At 43.4% G+C, this 19,169-nt stretch overlaps 1 long non-coding RNA gene across 1 annotated transcript in view; it reads left to right on the forward strand.

Moving 5' to 3' along the window:
- The window catches only part of LOC144683460 (uncharacterized), a 97,688-nt gene extending 80,677 nt beyond the window's left edge, over positions 1-17,011 (forward strand). Inside the window, exon 2 of the long non-coding RNA XR_013577259.1 lies at positions 14,907-17,011. This is a non-coding gene — a long non-coding RNA (uncharacterized LOC144683460). The remainder of the gene's footprint in view (positions 1-14,906) is intronic.
- The last annotated feature ends 2,158 nt before the right edge of the window (positions 17,012-19,169 follow it).

The raw sequence follows: 19,169 nt of genomic DNA on the forward strand, positions 1-19,169 counted from the left end.
ATTGGGGGGCATATCCAGGTACCCCACTGATGGGACACTGGTGACAGGTCCTGGGAAAATGTGAATGGAATTAGAGTTGCAGGATCAAACCAGGTTAAGGAAAGGAGATTTTTTTAAAAACTCAGGCAAAACAAAAACACCCATGTTTCCAACATATAAGAATATAAAATGTGTGCTCTCACCTGTCATTGGGTTAACACCTCACCTGGCTTGTTAGAGGCCAGAATGTTGCTGAGTTTGACCCCCATCTATGTTGAGTGAGCTGATCCCAGATCAAAGTGGCAATTGGGGTGAAGGCAAGTGGGAAAAAATAATCCACAACTCTTGCTGCTAAATCGTGTTCTTATTCCCCCAGCCAGAAAGTATTCATGCATTGGAGGTCAGTCTCATCTGTGTTAGAACCATATCTCTCAAGACTGAAGTTTTCTTTTACAAAATGGAAGGATTTGGCAGGATCTGGACATGTGGATGCAAACCTGGGATTTCTTTTAAAAGGAGGTCATAAGTTCATATTGGAACTGTCAACAAGCAGGCCTCTTCCCAGAAATCACTTGACCTACATGGTGCTTGAGAAGGAGTTGTTTGTGTTGAACTGCAAAGATCTTTAATTAATGAAAAGCTGGGAGACAAAAAGGTAATCACATGGGAGAGAGGAAAAAAACTTAAGCTTCTTGTTTTGAAGGCAGTCTTGTGGGAGAACAAGCTGAGGAAGGGAGGCTACCTTGGCTTGCTCCTTCTCTCCACCTTGCCTAAAATTGTGTTTGGCTATCAACCTGCAGCCAGAGAACCCTTGTCTGAGTCTATCCAGTCTGCATTTGGACCTGCAAAGCTGACACCAGTGGTGGGAACTTCCAGATGTCCAATGGGACCATCTTTACATGAGGGAACTCCACGTTGACAGCGTCAAGACCCTGCCGACTTTATCCATTATTTTATAGCACCCATCCTCTAAAGCCCATCCCTGCAGAGAGACTCTATTTGTTTGTCCTTTGTTTGTCTGTGTGTGTGCTGGGGGAATTCTTTAGGAGGTAGATAGTTATACTTCTTGATTACAGTTTTGTGTTAACCAGTACTTGCAACTTGTAAAAAGTGGTTTGGTTTTAAAATAAACTAATCATTCTGGGTTTTGAAAGAAGCCTGGGCCAGAGTCCCTTTCCTTCTGGGCACTAGAGGTATAGGTAAACAATTGACCATTTTGGTGAGAAAATTAAACATTTAAATTAATGGCACAACCTCCGGAGTAGTGGGGCTTGAGAATTCGCGCACTCCTCTCATCCCGGTCGTAACATGTGATCCATGATCCCCCGACTAGAGCCACACGATTCAGAAACCGTCTCATGAAGTCCAGTGGGAAAAGACTGAGCTGTCAATACACATGGATCTATACTGTAATACTACTCACCATATTAAAGAGAGGGAGGGAGGGCGGGAGAATGAACGAGAGGAGTGGGGAAAAGTGACGATATAAAGATTGCAACGAAGTTGAGTAGTCAGGCGATTAAAGGACACAATTCCTTTCTAAAGAGGTTAATTTAAGGACATGAACAGCAAATGCTTTGTTAGAAGTACCCACAATATTATACAATTCTTTTACAGTCAAGCAGGAGCTGTTTAAATGACAAAGAGCTGGTTATATAAACTGGGCAATCAAAATATAAAAAAAACAAATCTGGTTGGCGAGTGGTTTCCATGCCTGATTACCGAGAACACTTCTGATATGTTTTCCTGCCCAGTCACATGTTTTTTTTTTCAGTTTCTGTCCCATGAGCGCCTCACTGTTCTCAATGAAGGTTGCAGGAGTTAAGTCAGGGGCTAAATTCAGGAGAGTACTGGGATGGAAGGGGAAGAGGCCAACTTTTATTTCTCCATGACAATTAAAGTTCTCTGGTTTGGGTCGATAAATCACTGAATAAAACGGATCAGCAAAGCCCCTACTTTGAGCCAAGTCAAGTCCCATATTGGCCTCAATTAATACCTACAAATAGGCCCTTGCTGGCGAAAAAAATGTGCATTTACGTAGCACCTCTTAACAATATGAAACATCTCAAGACACTTTGCAGAAGTGTAATGAAGCTGACACTGAACCAATGGGGAGACATTAGGGCAGGCGACCAAAGGTTTGGTAAAAGAGGTAGGTTTTAAGGGCGAGGGGGAGGTAGATAGGAAGGAGGGATGGAGAGGTGGAGAGGTTTAGGGGGTGAATTCCAGAGCCTCAGACCCAGGCAGCTGAAGGTACGTCTGCCACTGGTAGAGTGACTAAAACCAGCAGTGCACAGGAGGCCAGATTTGGAGAAGCACATAGATCTCAGGAAGTTGTGGGGTTGAAGAGATTACAGAGATAGGGAGGGGTGAGGCAGTTGAGGGATTTAAAAACAAGAAAGAGAATTTGAAAGCAGAGGCATTGCTGGATCAGAAGCCAGTGTAGGAATGGGACTTGGTGTGAGTTAAGATCAGTGGGCAGTGATTGAAAGGGGGTATTGTGTCTGATTTCACCCCTAATCAATGCAAGATGATGAAACCATTTATAGCCCCCTCCAGTTGCTGTACAAACTCAGCACAGACTGGGATCTTCCTAGTCTGAGGGGCTTAGTACCAGATCAGGCAGCGCATACTCCTGCTGAGTGACATCCTTTTCCTAGTTTATGTCCAGAATGATTTCCCCCACCCCCATCAACCTTCACCTGGGTTTTTAAAATTAAAACTGAACAAAATCCTGGGACTTTTAAAAATGAAAACAATGGACCCCATTCATGCTCCTGAACAATGACCAGTTTAACTGCAGGGTTCTCTCACTGTTATAGACTGACTCATCCAATTTTCCTCTCATTGTCCAGTAGCTGAGCTTCTCATCAGCTCAAAATACAACACTTTACCCAAGGACCCAGTGAGTGAATTTTCCTTCAAATGTTTTTAACCATGAGCCAAAAAATTTACTGTTCTTTTTCACTTAAATTACTGATAGGATAAGTAACGTTTATCGATACATTGCCTAGGCTGGCAGAAGTGAGTAGCTCCTGAAAGGAATGATGAGCTGTGGGTCAGAAAACATCAGGCAGGTCTTGGTCCTCATGCAGATAGTTCTAAAACAATGTGCTAGCCCGGTCTCCTGCCTCTGATGAAGAATGGCATCAGTCTGCACTGAATTTGAACCCAGGTTCCAGAAGACAGTGTTTTAGAAAGCACTTGCATTATTACAGCTCCCTTCATGACCACAGTCAATGAAGTACTGTTTTGAAATGCAGTTACTGTTGAAATCCAGGGAATAGGGGAGCCAATTTGCACACAGCAAGCTCCCACAAACAGCAATGGGATAAAGAGCAAATAATCTGAGGAATAAATATTGACCAGGACCAAGGTGAACTTCCCTGCTCTTCTTTGTATAATACTATGGGATCTTTTGTGTCCATCCATGAGTGAATATGGGGCCTCAGTTTAACTTCTCATCTGAATGATAGTATCTTTGATAGTGCAGCACTGCCTTAGTCATGTACTAGAACCAATAGCCGAGATTATGAGATCCGTATCTGGTGTGGGACTTGAAGTCACAACCTTCCTACTCAGAGCTGGGAACTTTAACCTACTGAGTCACAGCTGACAGCATTGGTTCAATGGTGAGTTGATTTGATAATGCTATAATGCAATAGAAAAGATGGAGTCAATAGGAATCAGGGGAAAAACTCTCCGCTGATTGGAGTCATACCTAGCACAAAGGAAGCTGGTTCTGGTTATTGGACGTCAATCATTTCAGTCCGAGGTTATAGCTGCAGGAGATCCTCAGGGGAGGGTCCTAGGCCCAACCCTCTTCAGCTGCTTCATCAATGACCTTCCCTCCAACATAAGGTTAGAGCTGGGGATGTTCGCTGATGATTGCACAATGTTCAGCACCATTCGTGACTCCTCAGATACTGAAGCAGTCCAAATCCAAATGCAGCAAGACCTGGAGAACATTCAAGCTTGGGCTGGTAAGTGGTATATACCCAGCAATGTGGAAAGTTGCCCAGATGTGTCCTGTCCACAAAGAGCAGGGCAAATCCAACCCAGCCAATTACTGCTCCATCAGTCTACTCTCGATCATCAGTAAAGTAATGGAAGGGGTCATCAACAGTGCTATCAAGCGGCACTTACTCAGCAATAACCTGCTCACTGATGCCCAGTTTGGATTCTGCCAGGGCCACTCAGCTCCTGACCTTGGTTAAACATGGACAAAAGAGCTGAATTCCAGAGGTGAGGTGAAAGTGACTGCCCATGTCCAAATGCAGCTAAACCTGGACAATATCCAGGCTTGGGCTGACAAGTGGGAAGTAACATTCACACCACACAAGTGCCAGGCAATGACCATCTCCAATAAGAGAGAATATAACCTCTGCCCCTTGACATTCAATGGCATTACCATCACTGAATCCCCCACTATCAACATCCTGGGGGTTACCATTGACCAGAAACTGAACTAGACTAGCCATATAAATGCTGTGGCTACATGAGCAGCTCAGAGGCTAAGAATCCTGCGATGAGTAACTCACCTCCTGACTCCCCAAAGACTGTCAACCATCTATAAGGCAGAAGTCAGGAGTGTGATGGAACATTCTCCCCTTGCCTGGATGAGTGCAGCTCCAACAGCACCCAAGAAGCTTGACACCATCCAGGGCAAAGCAGCCTGCTTGATTGACACCCCATCCACAAACATTCGTTCCCTCCACTACTGATGCACAGTGTCAGCAGTGTGTACCATCTACAAGATACACTGCAGAAACTCACCAAGGCTCCTTGGACAGCACCTTCCATACCCATGACCACTACCATCTAGAAGGACAGGGGCAGCAGACCCATGGGAGCACCACCACCTGGATGTTCCCCTCCAAGCCACACACCATCCTGACTTGGAAATATATCGCCGTTCCTTCACTGTCGCTGGGTCAAAATCCTGGAGCTCCCTCCCTAACAGCACTGTGGGTGTACCTACACCACATGGACTACAGCGGTTCATAAAGGCAACTCGCTACCACCTTCTCAAGGGCAATTAGACTTGGGCAATAAATGCTGGCCATGTCAGTGACACCCACATCCCATTGGAAGAAAAAAATACCATAATCTGTGCATTAGTGCATTGATGCATTTCATTGGTGATGTTTGCAAATGAGGTTAGTCCATCCTGACAACTGAGAAGAACAACAGAGACAGAACTGGATCACATGACAATTTACATTGCAATCCTGTTCATCATATAATGAAACATGACAGCGTGCTTTACAGGAGGAACAATGGCAACTGAGCAGTAAGTAGAAGAGTGTTAGGATAGCTGGCTGAAACCTTGATCAAACTGGTTTTGGATTGATTGTGGAAAGAGGTAGAGTGAGGTGAAGAGAGTTTCAAACTACAAAGGAACTGAGGTAAAAGTTTTGCAACCAATGATCGAGTGAAGAGAGAAGAGAGACAGTACAGAGGTAACCTCACTAGGTCAGTCGTATGTGTTGTAAATGATCAACATATAGTCATGTGTACCCATTGTACTGCTCAATAGTCTGGACTTGTATGGACCTACTGATGACTCTATACTGTTCATGAAGCTATTAATGTATATAATATTATTGGAAAATATTTGTCTTTTAAAACAGAGGTCTAGTCTGTGGCTGTGTCGTAATTGGATGAAAGCCAGCTAGTCTGGGTGCTTTGATATGTACTAGTTTTGAGATGTAAGAGAGGTAGAGTGCATTTGCATTTTTTTTGAATAGAGCATTCAAGAATGGGGGTAAAATCTGGCACCTAGTTAGCAGAGACCAAGTAATATGTTTATATCATTAATAAAGTTGGTACTATGAAAGGGGTTTTATTGTTAGAAGGGGTGGAGTTCAAAGAGGCTGGTGATACAATGAGAATTTACATTCAATGGGCTGTGTTGGGTATAACTTCAGCAGCTTTACGTGTGCAGGGCAGAGGCAATGTAAGATCAAAGTAGCTGTAAGCCTCCAACTGTCTCCACAGGAACCAAAGTGAAAGGAACCTCATTTTGAATTCGTAAGATGAAAATGCTTTGCCTGATGTTTGGTTAAGTCTATGGGTTGTTGTTGCCTTAGTGGAGATTAATTTGGGAATTTGTTAAAAGTTATGATAGCAGTAATTTGTAGCCATGTGTATAGATTTAACTTGTGTAAATTAATAAATGTCTTGTGTATTTTTATATAAAACCTCACAAGAACTGGTGGTCTGATTCCTGAATTTAGAGTTGCATTTCAAACATACCACTTAAAAATATAGGTTGTGACAGTTTAAAGTTTCCTTCTGGGATTTTTAAATAACTCAGCTTTACCAACTGCTGGGCCGTAATAGCACTGTGTTATTCAAATCAGTTAACTTTGTCAAATGACACTCCCAAATTACATAGCATTGGTCAAGAACTCAAGGATAATCAATGGAGACTTTCAAAGATACCACTGATGTTTACCTTCCCCTTACCCCACCCCAACATCACCCCCACCCCTCGACCAACACACATGCCTGAAAGTAATTGAAGAATTCTGCATTAGCCTTCAAAAGAAAGGAAGATGGAGGCCAAGAGGAACCCTAACTGACTTACAGTGGGAATGCTCCACAGTCTAGAGATGACAGAAGGAGATGGTTGCTCTCGAACCATTATTGTTGGAAGTGCATGTCCGCAGGCATTCTCCATTCTAGACTCTAGCTAGGTGGCCCAGCATTAGCATTAATTTCAAATCATAAGGATAAAGTGAGGCTGCTGTGACTCCAGTCCATTACGGTCTCACATACTGTGCTCTGGTTTGCTATGTTTTTGGGTTTTGACTCTATTTTCCTTGGGTTCATTGTCACCGCTCATTCTTGTAAATTGGCCTCATTTTCCTTTGGAATCAGAATGTGTCTTTACTTCGTATAAGCGTTGTATCCAAGAATGAACAATAAACCAGAGTCAGAAGGTGGTATGTTTAAACCCTACTCCAAGGCTTGAGCAAATAATCTGGGCCGATGCTCTATTGTTATACCAAGGGAGTGCCACAATGTTGAAGGGGAGGTCCAGGAGAAGAAACCCAGTTCTACTGGTACAAAAGATCCCATGGCAACTTTAGAAGAAATTCAGTGAGTCCTCCTGTTAGTCTGACCATTCCTCCCTCAAATGATTAGCTCATTACTGTTTGTAGAATTTTTCTCTGGAAGACTTGAATATAACTTTTACCGACATAAAAATAGTCACTGCACTGAAATGCTGATTTCTCCTTCTGCCCAGTTCACACTGATAGGAATTAATTTCCACGTGAAAGAATCAGGAATTGGTCACTGAAAGGATTCCAGTAGGGGAATTTCACCCTAAACTCGCTTTGAGGATGCGGCCTTCTGCTGAGAACCTTTCTCCACTTCCTCCTCCTCCTTCTTCCAGCAGATTGTGCTATTCTGTATGACCTCTCTAATTGCCCCATTCATGCTCAATGCCAAGAAGAAAGTCTACTCGTCCACCCATGTTTGGGAGCAGATTGTCTGTGCAGAAGCCAATAATTAAGCAAAAATGTCCTTCAGTGTCTGCCACCCCACTCCCTGTTGGCTATTGAAGTTTTAAGCAACTCTAGAAAGCACCCAAAAGGCATAAGATTGCAGCAACAGCTGGTAAAAATAAATCAATAGTTAATCCACTTAAATAGCACAGGTGGGGGATCCTAAATGCAATTTGACATCATGTTCAGTTGTGTAAGTTTAACAGAGGGTGTTGTCTGGAGCACAGAGCTCCAAAGTGACAGTGCTGGTGTTAAATGGAGACACATGGGAATGCCAACGTCTGCAAGTTCCCCTCCAAGTCACTCACCATCCTGACTTGGAAATATATCGCCGCTCCTTCACTGTCGCTGGGTCAAAATCCTGGGACTCCCTCCCTAACAGCACTGTGCATGTACCTACACCACATGGACTGTAGCAGTTCAAGAAGGCAGCTCACCACCACCTTCCCAAGGGCAATTAGGGAGGGGCAATAAATGCTGGCTCCGCCAGCGATACCCACATCCCATGAACGAATCAAACACAAATCAGTGTTACGTGCAGATTAACATCATTATTTGCCAGCTCAGCTTGCAGCTGGTAGAAATTGGGTGCACGCATGCAAAAATACCTTTGTGAAGATGGTGTCTGGTGCACCTTCCGTCAGAAGAGTGCGTGCACCACATGGATGCAACTATCAATGCTTAAGTGGCCTTGTAGCTCTCCAAACACACTGAGCTCAATCTCACCCCACCCCCCCCTCTTGTATTTTATATTGTTTTGATGTAACCAAAACATTGTAAGGTGCTTCAGAGGATAAAAGGAATGATTTTCAAGCTTATGTGAAGAGATGATTTAAGGTATGGTCAAAGAGTTTACTTTTAACTGGAGTTTTAAAGGTGGAAGGAGAAGCAGAGAGGAGAAGGGGGAGTGGGGTTAAGGGGACAGTTTTGCAGAGTTTAGCCCACAGGCCTGCTATTTCTTCCTAATGAATGGAATGAGTAGACCTTGACTCCGTGCAATAGTGTAAACCCCGCAACAGTGAATAGGCAGCTAATTTTACACCTCCGTTTCTGTTTCCATTGAAGTCTGGGAAATCCACATGAAAGCTTTCCTTGGGAAATTGAAAGGGTTGGAAGAATTTTGGGATGCACAGATCCGTGGGTGAATCAACTGGTGGCCAAATGAGTTTTTCTTATCTCAAACTTTCTTGTATTGTTAAATCAGGACTGACTAAAGATGATACGGATAAGTCTTCATTAGATGGTGATGTGTTGCATCAGTGATCATCATAGTAATTTCTTGACCAATAATCCATCTCAGGCAAATTTAATCGTTACATTGCCTTAATTTCCCCAAATTGGTTAATGTTATAAATTAGAACCATACATCTCTATTTATGTAGCAAACCGAAGGTGTTCACTGTCGGTACTTTCATCGTAAGCACTTCAGCTGAATATGTGAAATTCACTGCAAAAATTACCTTGGAATCATTTACCAGCAGGAAACCTGAGATTCTATTCTCAAAGGGAGTCACAGGCTTCAACCCTGACAGGTTTATAGAGAAGATGTTTATTATTGCAGAGCAGAGTGAGCTGCAGATATGTTCAAAGTTTTTAAAAGAAAAGTTCAATGTAAATTGAGTCCTTGTAATAATAGCAAAGTTCCAAATGGACTGTGAAAATACTGGCAAGATTCCCAATGACGGTCTCATAAACAAAAGCTTATTGGCAACAAGTCTGGAGACGCTGCCCTTGAAATGTTGGAAAGTTGTCCAAATGTAATCTTGTGGAAAGGCTGACATGATATTCAAAGGTAATTCTATCAAAGTCTCGTAAGCTCAGGAATGATCTGAGAAGTTGTTGTAGAGATGTCTCTTCACAAACTTGTGAGAAACACCAAGCTTTGTAACTCAATGAGACCAGAGTTCTAGCAAAATGTCATAAAAGAGGCTTGTGTGGACAAACAGGCAAGATGCCTGAAGAGGTTCATATTAATGTGGGCAAGAGTATTGTGATGTACTTTCTTTTTTCCCATCGTAGAATGAGACAGCACGGAAGGCCATTCAGCCACCACACCTGTGCTGACTTTTTGAAAGAGCAGTCCTATTAGGCTCAATTACTGCACTGTCCCTCTAACCCAGGATAGCACTTTTCTTCAAACATTGATCCAAATCCCCTTTCAAGGTTACTGTTGATTTTGTTTTCAGGCAGTGCATTCCAGAACATGAGACTCATTGTGTAAAAATATTTTTTCTGATGTCGCCCCTGGTTGTTTTGCTGTTATCACCTTAAATCAATATGCGCTAGTTACCAACCCTCCTGCCACTGGGAAGTTTCTCCCCATTTACTCTATCAAACCCTTCATGATTTGAAAAAAGCTTTATGAGATTTCCTCGTAACCTTCTCTGGTATCAGGAGAACAATCCCAGCATCCAGTCTCTCCACAGAACTGAAATCCCTTACCCTTGGTATTGTTTTAATAAATACTTCCCAATGTTACTTGCCACTTGTCAGCCCAAGCCTGGGTATTGTCCAGGTCTTGCTGCATGTGGACATGGACTGCTTCAGTATCTGAGGAGTCACAAATGGTGCTGAACATTGTACAATCATCAGTGAACATCCCCACTTCTGACCTTATGATGGAAGGAAGGTCATTGATGAAGCAGCTGAAGATGGTTGGGCCTAGGACTCTACCCTGAGGAACTCCTGCAGTGATGTCCTGGAGCTGAGATGACTGACATCCAACAACCACAACCATCCTCCTTTGTGCTAGGTATGACCCCAACCAGTGGAGAGTTTTCCCCCTGATTCCCATTGGCTCCAGTTTTGCTAGGGCTCCTTGATGCCACACTTGGTCAAATGCTGCCTTGATGTCAAGGGCAGTCACTCTCACCTCATCTCTGGAGTTCAGCACTTTTGTCCATGCTTGGTCCAAGGCTGTAATGAGGTCAGGAGCTGAGTGACCCTGGCTGAACCCAAACTTGGCATCAGTGAGCAGGTTATCACTAAGCAAGTGCTGCTTGATAGCACTATTGATGACTCCTTCCATCACTTTACTGATGATGGAGAGTAGACTGATGGGGCGGCAATTGTCCGGGTTGGATTTGTCCTGCTTTTTGTGTACAGGACATACCGGGGCAATTTTCTGCATTGCCGTGTAGATGCCATGTTGTAGCTGTACTGGAACAGCTTGGCTAGGGGCGCAGCAAGTTCTGGAGCACAAGTCTTCAGTGCTATTGCCGGAATATTGTCAGGGCCCATAGCCTTTGCACGTTCCAGTGCCTTCAGCCGTTTCTTGATATTACGTGAAACGAATCGAATTGGCTGAAGACTGGTATCTGTGATGCTGGGGCCTCCAGAGGATCCAGATCATCCACTCGGCACTGCTGGCTGAAGCTGGTTGCAAATGCTTCAGCCTTATCTTTTGCACTGATGTGTTGGGGGCTCCCCCATTGTTGAATGAACTAGAGGTTTGATACAACTGAGTGGCTTGTTCGGTCATTTCACAGGGCATTTAAGAGTTAATAATATGGATTAAAAAAAGCAGTGATCTTAATATCAAACCCAGGGGAACACAAGTGTACACTTTCCTCATTAGGCTGGAAACATTCTGATCTAGAACGTTCTCCTGTACCAATTTCAGGAATTCTTCCCACTCTTTGCCCTTTGCTCTCCTCCTATCCCAGTCTATATTCTGATAATTGAAGTCCCCCATTATCACTACACTGGAATTGTTGTACCTTTCAGTAATTTGCCTGAAAATGTTCTCCTCTATCTCTTCCCACTATTTGGTGGCCCACATTATACACCCAGCAGTGTAATAATCCCTCTATTGTCCCTTAATTCTAACCAAATAGGCTCAGTCTTTGACTCTTCAATTCCATTATCCCCCTGCAATGCTATAATAGTTTCTTTGATCAATACTGCAAACACCCTCCTTTTTCCCTTTCCATTTCTTTCTTGAATATCTTTTATTCAGGCATATTAAGCTCCTAACTCACCCCATATTTGAGCTAGGGTCTCTGTCATCATCATTAGGTCATAATCCCATGTGGGGAATGAGTTTGCAGCTCACCAATCTTATTTACATGTTCCGTGCATTGATGTACAGACAGTCTAAACTCAAATTAGACATTCTTGCATTTTCTCCCTGTCTGATCCCTCCTATTTCTGAAATAATCTTAATTCTGGTGCTATTTGGCACTCCCAGTCGTCTGTGCATCTTTTTTCTCCTTCTCTAAAGTGTCATCCCGGTGCCCATCCCCCGCCAAATTAATTTAAAATCACCCTCACGGCACTAATTATCCTATTAATGAGGACACTGGTGCCAGCTCTGTTGAGGTAAAACCCATTGACCTTGAACAGGCCCCTCCTGACCCAGAACTAGTCCCAACGCCCCAGGAATCTCAAGTCCACCCACCTGAGCCATGTCTTCAGCCACAGGTTAACCTATTTTATTCAATACCCACTATTGCACGGCACTCAGAGTAACCCAGCCGTTACTCCACGTGAGATCTGTTTTTAAAATCCTTCCTAACATTTGACGCTCTGCCTGCAGCACCTCAACCCTTTCCTTCCGATCTCATTTGTTCCAATGTGGACCCTTCCCCTGGCGGAATGTTCTACGTTCTCTCCATGATGCCCCTTTCCCTGGAATTAAGGAGGCAGTGCGCCATGTGAGACTCACCTCAGTGATTGCTGAAGTGCCTGTCTATTGCCCTGATACCAAATCCTCTGTAACCACCACATTTCTACACTTTGTGGTGCCCCGTGAAGTCCTTTGGCCCCAAGGCGCAGACTGGGATTGCACTCATTTCATGGGTTGCCACCCTCACTGGTATCCAATGTTGAAAACTTGCACTCCCGGAGATTTTCTTTGCTACCTGTCTCTTTCTAGCCTGATAGAGGGCTACTCATTTACTGTCCTGAACTCTCTGTGGGGCGACCACCTTCTGGAATGTACTATCCAGGAAATTCTCAGCCTCTGTATGCCCCGCAGTGACTCCAGCCACTCCTCAAGCTCAGAAAACCCCTGGCAGAAGTTAATGGTTGGCGTGGTTCCAACCGGAAAATTCAGTAGGGAACTCACCTTCACTCCTTATGTCATTTAAAATGCTGAGGAGCATTTGGGGAGGAATTCCCACCTGGGGAAGAATTCCTATCTCCAAGAGCTGGAGGTCATCTGATTGGTCAGCAGCTCACTGGTCTTAGCAGCACCACTGGGAGTAGTGGCCACTGCTGGGATTGCATCCAGTAGCGGACATTGAGGAGCCAGGATGCGAGGTGTGCACAATGCGGCTCTTGGCAGGGCCAGGACAGGGGACCTTGGGGGTGCAAAGGGGCATTAGAGATGGAGTGCAAAGGATGGGGGTAGGGGGTCAAAGGAAGTGGCTTATAAGGTTGTCATAAAAAGTGATAAGCCTGAGGATTTGGATCAATTTAGAATCCAGCAAAGGAAGTCTAAGAAACTGATAAAGAAAGGGGAAAGAGAATATGAATGCAAGCTAGGAAGAAACATAAAGGCGGACTATAAAAGCTTCTTTAGGTAAGTGAAAGGAAAAGATTAGCAAGAACAAATGTGGTTCCAATTCAGACGGAGACAGGAGAATTTATAATGGAGAATAGGGAAATGGTGGAGAAACTAAACAATGACTTTGTGTCTGTCTTCATGGAGGAAGATACAGGAAATCTCCCAGAAATACCAGGGAACTAAGGGGCTTGTGGAAATGAGGAACTAAAAGAAATTAGAATTAATAAAGAGGTAGCACTCAAAAAAATAATTAGATTGAAGGTTGGTAAATCTCTTGGGCCTGACGAGCTACATCCCAGAGTGTTGAAGAAGGTGGCTAGAGAGATAATGGATACGTTGGTGATTATCTTTCAAAATTTTATGAATTCTGGAAAGGGTCCTGCAGACTGGAAAGTAGCAAATGTAACCCCGCTATTGAAGAGGGGAGGGAGAGAGAAATGGAGAACTACAGACCTGTTAGTTTGACTTCAGTAGCAGGGAAAATGTTAGAATCTATTATAAAGGATGTGATAACTGGACACTTGGGAAATAATGATATGATTGGGCAGAGTCAACATGGATTTATGAAAGAGAAATTATGTTTGACAAACCTGTTGGAGTTTTTTGAGGATGTTACTTGTAGCATTGATAAAGGAGAACCAGTGAATGTGGTCTGTTTGGATTTTCAGAAGGCTTTTGATAAGGTCCCACACAGGAGGTTAGTAAACAAAATTAGAGCACATGGGATTTGGGATAATATACTGGCATGGGTTGAGGATTGTTTAATGGACAGGAAACAGAGAGTAGGGATAAATGGATCGTTCTCAGGATGGCAGTCTGTTACTAGCGGAGTCTGGCTAGTACCGGAGGACATAGTCTCAGAATAAGGGGCAGGCTATTTAAGGCCGAGATGGGGAGGAATTTATTCACTCAGAGGATGGTGAACCTTTGGAATTCTCTACCCCAGAGGGCTGTGGAAGCTCAATCATTGAATATGTTCAAGGCAGAGATTGATCTATTTGAATGGTCAAGCAAGCTCGATAGGCTAAATGGCCTCCTCCTGCTCCCATGTTCCCATGTTCCTAAGGGACACCTGGGACAGATCTTGGGGTGGTTGGGCCCTGATTGTAAAAGGGAGCCCATGAAGGAGGCAATATCCCATTTCCATCTGAGCCCTGAGCAGACCACCCTGCCAGGCCTTCACCCTGTCCCCAACCTCCTCCCACCTGCCAAAATATTGTGGCCCTGGTGGGAAGCGGCCCTTAAGAAGCCATTAATTGGCCACATAAGGGCTTCAATTTGTGTGAGGGCAGGTGGGCCAACCGAGGCCTTGTCCATCGCCTATAAAAATCACAGCATGGTAAAGGCTGGTGGGTTGATGGTGGTGAAAGTCAACCACAGATTTTTACAGACCCCGCCTGCAAATCCGCCCACAGGGAATCATAAAACGCCGCCCACTGAGTTCAAGTTCAAGCAACTGGAGATATTTTGAGTACACATTATCCTGGAGTGTCCTGGAGTTCCCACATGGCCCAGGGATTGTTGGCAACTGGTCTGTGCTGCCCTGCAATTCTCTCCAGAGTCGACTTGTACATTGTATATATGGCTCCTACCCTGTTTAAATGTTTTATCTTAGTTTCACTTTAATTCCGATTTATTATTTCTTTACTTAATATTTATGTATTTTGAATTCTCATTTAAAATAATTTCAAATCATTTTAATTTATTTTATTCCCTTTTAAATACTTAACATAGTTACTTATCCTAAATGATTATTTGTTTAATAGTTTACAATACTTCCTTTAGAATTAATAGAATTGCTAGATGTTTAGAATATAATTAGTAAATAGAATTAGCTTGATTTCAAATCAGTTCTTAATTATTAATTTCTATGTTTATTACTTAATTATTAATCATGCAAGCTGCTGTCTTCAGTGACACTGACTCCACCTTGAACAGTTTTCCAAATACCATGACGGAATATTTCTGGATGTGGAAGTTCAAGGCAAACCTTCACAAAACAGCTGCAACTCTCCATGAAGGTCCAGATTGTTGAGGAAAATGAACATCTCCCCATCCAGCAGGACTTTGACAACCTCCCTCAACACCACTTTGAACCTCACCCCTTGACCTTCGACAATGCAACCCCAATGAAACTTGGAAAGCTGAATGGAGTTCAGAAATCGCCACAAACGTCAAAGACCTGGGGCAGAAGATCCTTGGCTTCGATGTTCCAGAAAATTCCACAAACCCAAAACCATATCAGCACAAACAAGAGCAGATGCTTGATGTACAAATGGAAAATTTAAATATCTCCTGTATGCACCTGTGGTCACTCAAAAAAGACCATGGAATATATAATAACTTAATGACTAATTTACAAATAACAATTAGACATCACAGCAATACATTCTGCTGCTCTTGATGCAGTGATCTGGCTTAACCACCTGAATGTTAAATTGCAATAGTTGCTCTACACCTACATCAGCCACAAGAAAGAGAGAGAGAGAGAGAGAGAGGCTTAATTCTTCCTTTATTTATTTACCTTTAATTAAGATAGTTAAATCTCAACCAATACTAATCATCTACAATTATCATCGTTTGCAATAACTCAGTTACTTTGGTTTTCATTGGCTTCTCCATCATTTTGACTGAGGTGTCCCTGTTAGAAATTTTAGTTTGTTTTTCTGCTTTCCCGACACCTTCCTATCCCTCTCCCGGCCTTCTCCTGGCCCACTGTCAGTCCTCTTCTAGCTCTCTCCATCCTTTCCCCATCCTCTCCTGACCCTCTTCCAACTGTCTCCCATCCTCTCCCAACTCTCTCCTGATTCTTCTCTCCCGACCTTCTGCCAGTGCGCACCTGGGGATCTCCAAGTGTGCTCTGTTTATTTCCTGACCCTTTCCTAAATCTCTCCCACTCTCCTGACACTCTCCCAATGCACTCTGATGTTCTTCCTATGCTCTTCCAATGTTATTGTGATGCACTGTCGTTGCTTTCCCGATGCTCTTGTGTGTCACTAGTCGTTAGTCTCCAATGGATATTTTAATAGGAACATCCAGGGCCACATTGAAACAGAGGTGATCCTGCTGAAACATATAAGATTCTAAGAGGTCTTGACAGGGTCGATGCTGATATGATGTTTCCCCTCTTGGGGGGATCTAGAAAAGGGGGGGAACCATTTAAAAACAAGGGGTCTCCTATTTAAGATGGAGAAGAGGAGGAATTTCTTCTCTCAAAGGGCTGTTGGTCTGAAATTGTCTTCCCCGGAGAGCAGTGGAGGCTGGGTCATTGAACATATTTAAGGCTGAGTTAGACAGATTTTTGATCTACAAGGGAGCCAAGGGTTAATGGGGACCAGGAAAGCGGAGTTAAGGCTGCAATCAGATCAGCCATGATCTCATTGAATGGCGACGCATGCTCGATGGGCTGAATGGCCTACTCTTCTTACATTCTTAGGTTCTAACTTATCCAGTCCCCCTTGATCCTGAAGTCCATTGATTGTTCCTCACTCCTGGCCACCGTCCGGGTTCCTGCTCCAGATAATTATCTATTACCTCTGTGGTACTGAGAGAATGCTGCACTTTTGGAGGTGCTGGCTTTTGAATGATACTTTAAATTTTGGCCCTATCTACCTTCTCAGGTGGATATAGGAGGTGCTGCGATTTGAAGAAGAGTAGGGGAGCTCTCCCAGTGTCTGGCCCTATTTTCACCCTAAAACCAATGCTTAAAACAGATTAACTTGTCATCATCACATTGCATTTGTGGGAGCTTGCTGTGTACAAATTGACTGCTGCATTTCCTACATTTTAACAGTGGCCACAGTTCAAATTTACTTTATTGACTGTGAAGCATTTTGAGGTGTTTTGAGAATGTGAAAGGTGCTATATAAATGCAACTTCTTTCTTTCGAATTCTCTGCCAAACATGAATATGGTTCAGCTATTAGAACTGTTACTCATTTCAGTTGCATAACACACACATGTAGTACTGTAATAGAAAGGAAGTTTTAAACCTGACGGGATTGAAATATATGCACTACTTGTTTCTATGGACTCTGCTGTGAATATAACAGTCACCACTGTTATCACAGAGTGCAACCTTGAATTTCCACTTTAACATCAGTGGAAAAAGATTTGTGGTCACCAGTTATGTGAAGAGGGAGTTACACAAGAATTTTGTGGATCAGCTCATTGTAGGAAGATGTAAACATGATAGGGATAAAGACTTGGGGGGAGATATAGAGTAAAGGATTAACATCAGAAGCATGCCTGATGCTGATGTAATAATGATGTCAGATCACATGACAAAAGTAAGAGAGATCTGGAAGGAGGAGAAGCTCCAACCTCATGCTCAGGTCCAAATGGGTGAGCACTTGCTGTAACTAAAGGGTAATTGTTTTGAGAAACTACAGACTCAAGCAGCATAATTTGGGAGATTAGAAAATCCCTAAACTCCCCATCTAGAGCCCAACCACACAACAAAACATGGTGGCAGCGAGTAAAAGACCCAGCAAACCTTAAATAGAAGATATAGGGCTGGCACGAAGAAAAAAAGATAACAATTTAAGACACACTAATGTGGCAGAGCATCACGGGAGCAGCAGATACAAGCTGTGACACAGACCCGGAGACCGGACAGCAGTGAGCACAGGCCAGAAGCAGCAAGTAGCAGCACAGAAGAAGGAACAATTCCAGGACTCAGCAAAAGCATAGAATCCATGTTACCACTCCCAGAACCATTACAGAGTGCAGAAGGCCACCAGAGCTGGAAAAACTGGAGAAAAAAGATTCACAAGGTACAGGGCTGCTTCAGGAATACACAAACCTAACAAATTTTGATACTTACCTTAATCAGAAGTCAGAGATCGGGCATTCAGAGGTCATGGACAACTGTTCCTGGTGGGCTTTTGTACTTCTACACATTCACTGGCCAGGAAATGGCTGTACATGCGCAATTCATTTTTTTTTTACAATCTCCGTGCCTACTGAGCATGTGACAGCTGGGACAGGGCTAGATATGCACAGTTAGACTTTTTAAATGTTCTTTAGCCCGGGAACTGGCCCTGCACACATGCACAGAAGAAAAGGAAGAAAAAAAGTGAAACAGCATGAAACTGGAGGCCAGGCGACCTAAACCAGAGTGTCATTAGAGAGGTGTCCCAGGGAGCAGGACACAGGAAGGGGGACGGCGAGAAGGTCCCAAACCAGGGAGTGCAACAGGAAGAGGTTCCCAGAAGACAGTCCCAGGTAAGGGACAAGGGCACAGATCAGCAACAGACCCTGTTAAGTAAAGTTGAGAGAAAGGACTGGAGAAAAAGGTTCCAACTTAAAGAGAGAGCTGTGAGGAGTAGACTTGAAGTAAATTGGGCTTGAGAGAAGCCCTGAAGATCTGAGAGGGAAGCTGAAGGTTGGTGACTCTGTGCTATGAGCCATAAGGGGAAAGGTACCCTTTGTTCTGCTTTGCATGGCCAAAGATCTGAAAGCGTGCTTGAAAGGTGAAGTTTGAGTGTACATGGAGATCCAGGGAAAAGGCGTCTCAGAAGGTGAAATTTAAACATTGGAAGTGGATCCTTGTTGAAGCTGTCTGAGTGGGAGCAAGGTTTGGAGAGAGAACTCCAAAGCAAGATCTTCAAATGTGGAGAGACTAGTTGGCTCACAGTGTAACAAGTATCTGGGTGGGTTGTTGAGAAATCCACAGAATCTGCTTTAGTCGTATCTGTCATTTACTTTGGAGTGTGGGGTGTCCGACCACAGTTTGCCAGTTGGTTCACATGCACTGCATCCTTACCCTGAATATTAGAGTATGAGACAGATATGGCAAATTGTTTTATCTTTCTGAATTTGTATGTGTCTGTAATGAGATAGCTGGGTGAAGGAATAGTGAATATTTGAATAATTTTCTTGTGTTTGTATTGAGATTTATCCAACATTTTTGGCTGGTGAAATATAGTTCATTTTCTCTATTCAATAAATATTTTTTTCTTAGAAGTTCATCATTATACTCTTGTGAATTTGCTCAGTAACTTACCTCCATGATTTTTTTTTAAAAAAAGTTAGGATCTATCAACCTAGTTTCACTCTGGGATCTGACTTGTCCAGTAGTAGCATCAGCTGAGATCGACACAGAAAAAAAATCAAAAAGACCAGGTCAGAACACTACTCTATGCAGTAGGATCTATCACCGAT

The sequence above is a fragment of the Cetorhinus maximus genome, chromosome 8, assembly GCF_964194155.1.
Source record: "Cetorhinus maximus chromosome 8, sCetMax3.hap1.1, whole genome shotgun sequence".
In the NCBI taxonomy this organism is placed as follows: Eukaryota; Metazoa; Chordata; class Chondrichthyes; order Lamniformes; family Cetorhinidae; genus Cetorhinus; species Cetorhinus maximus.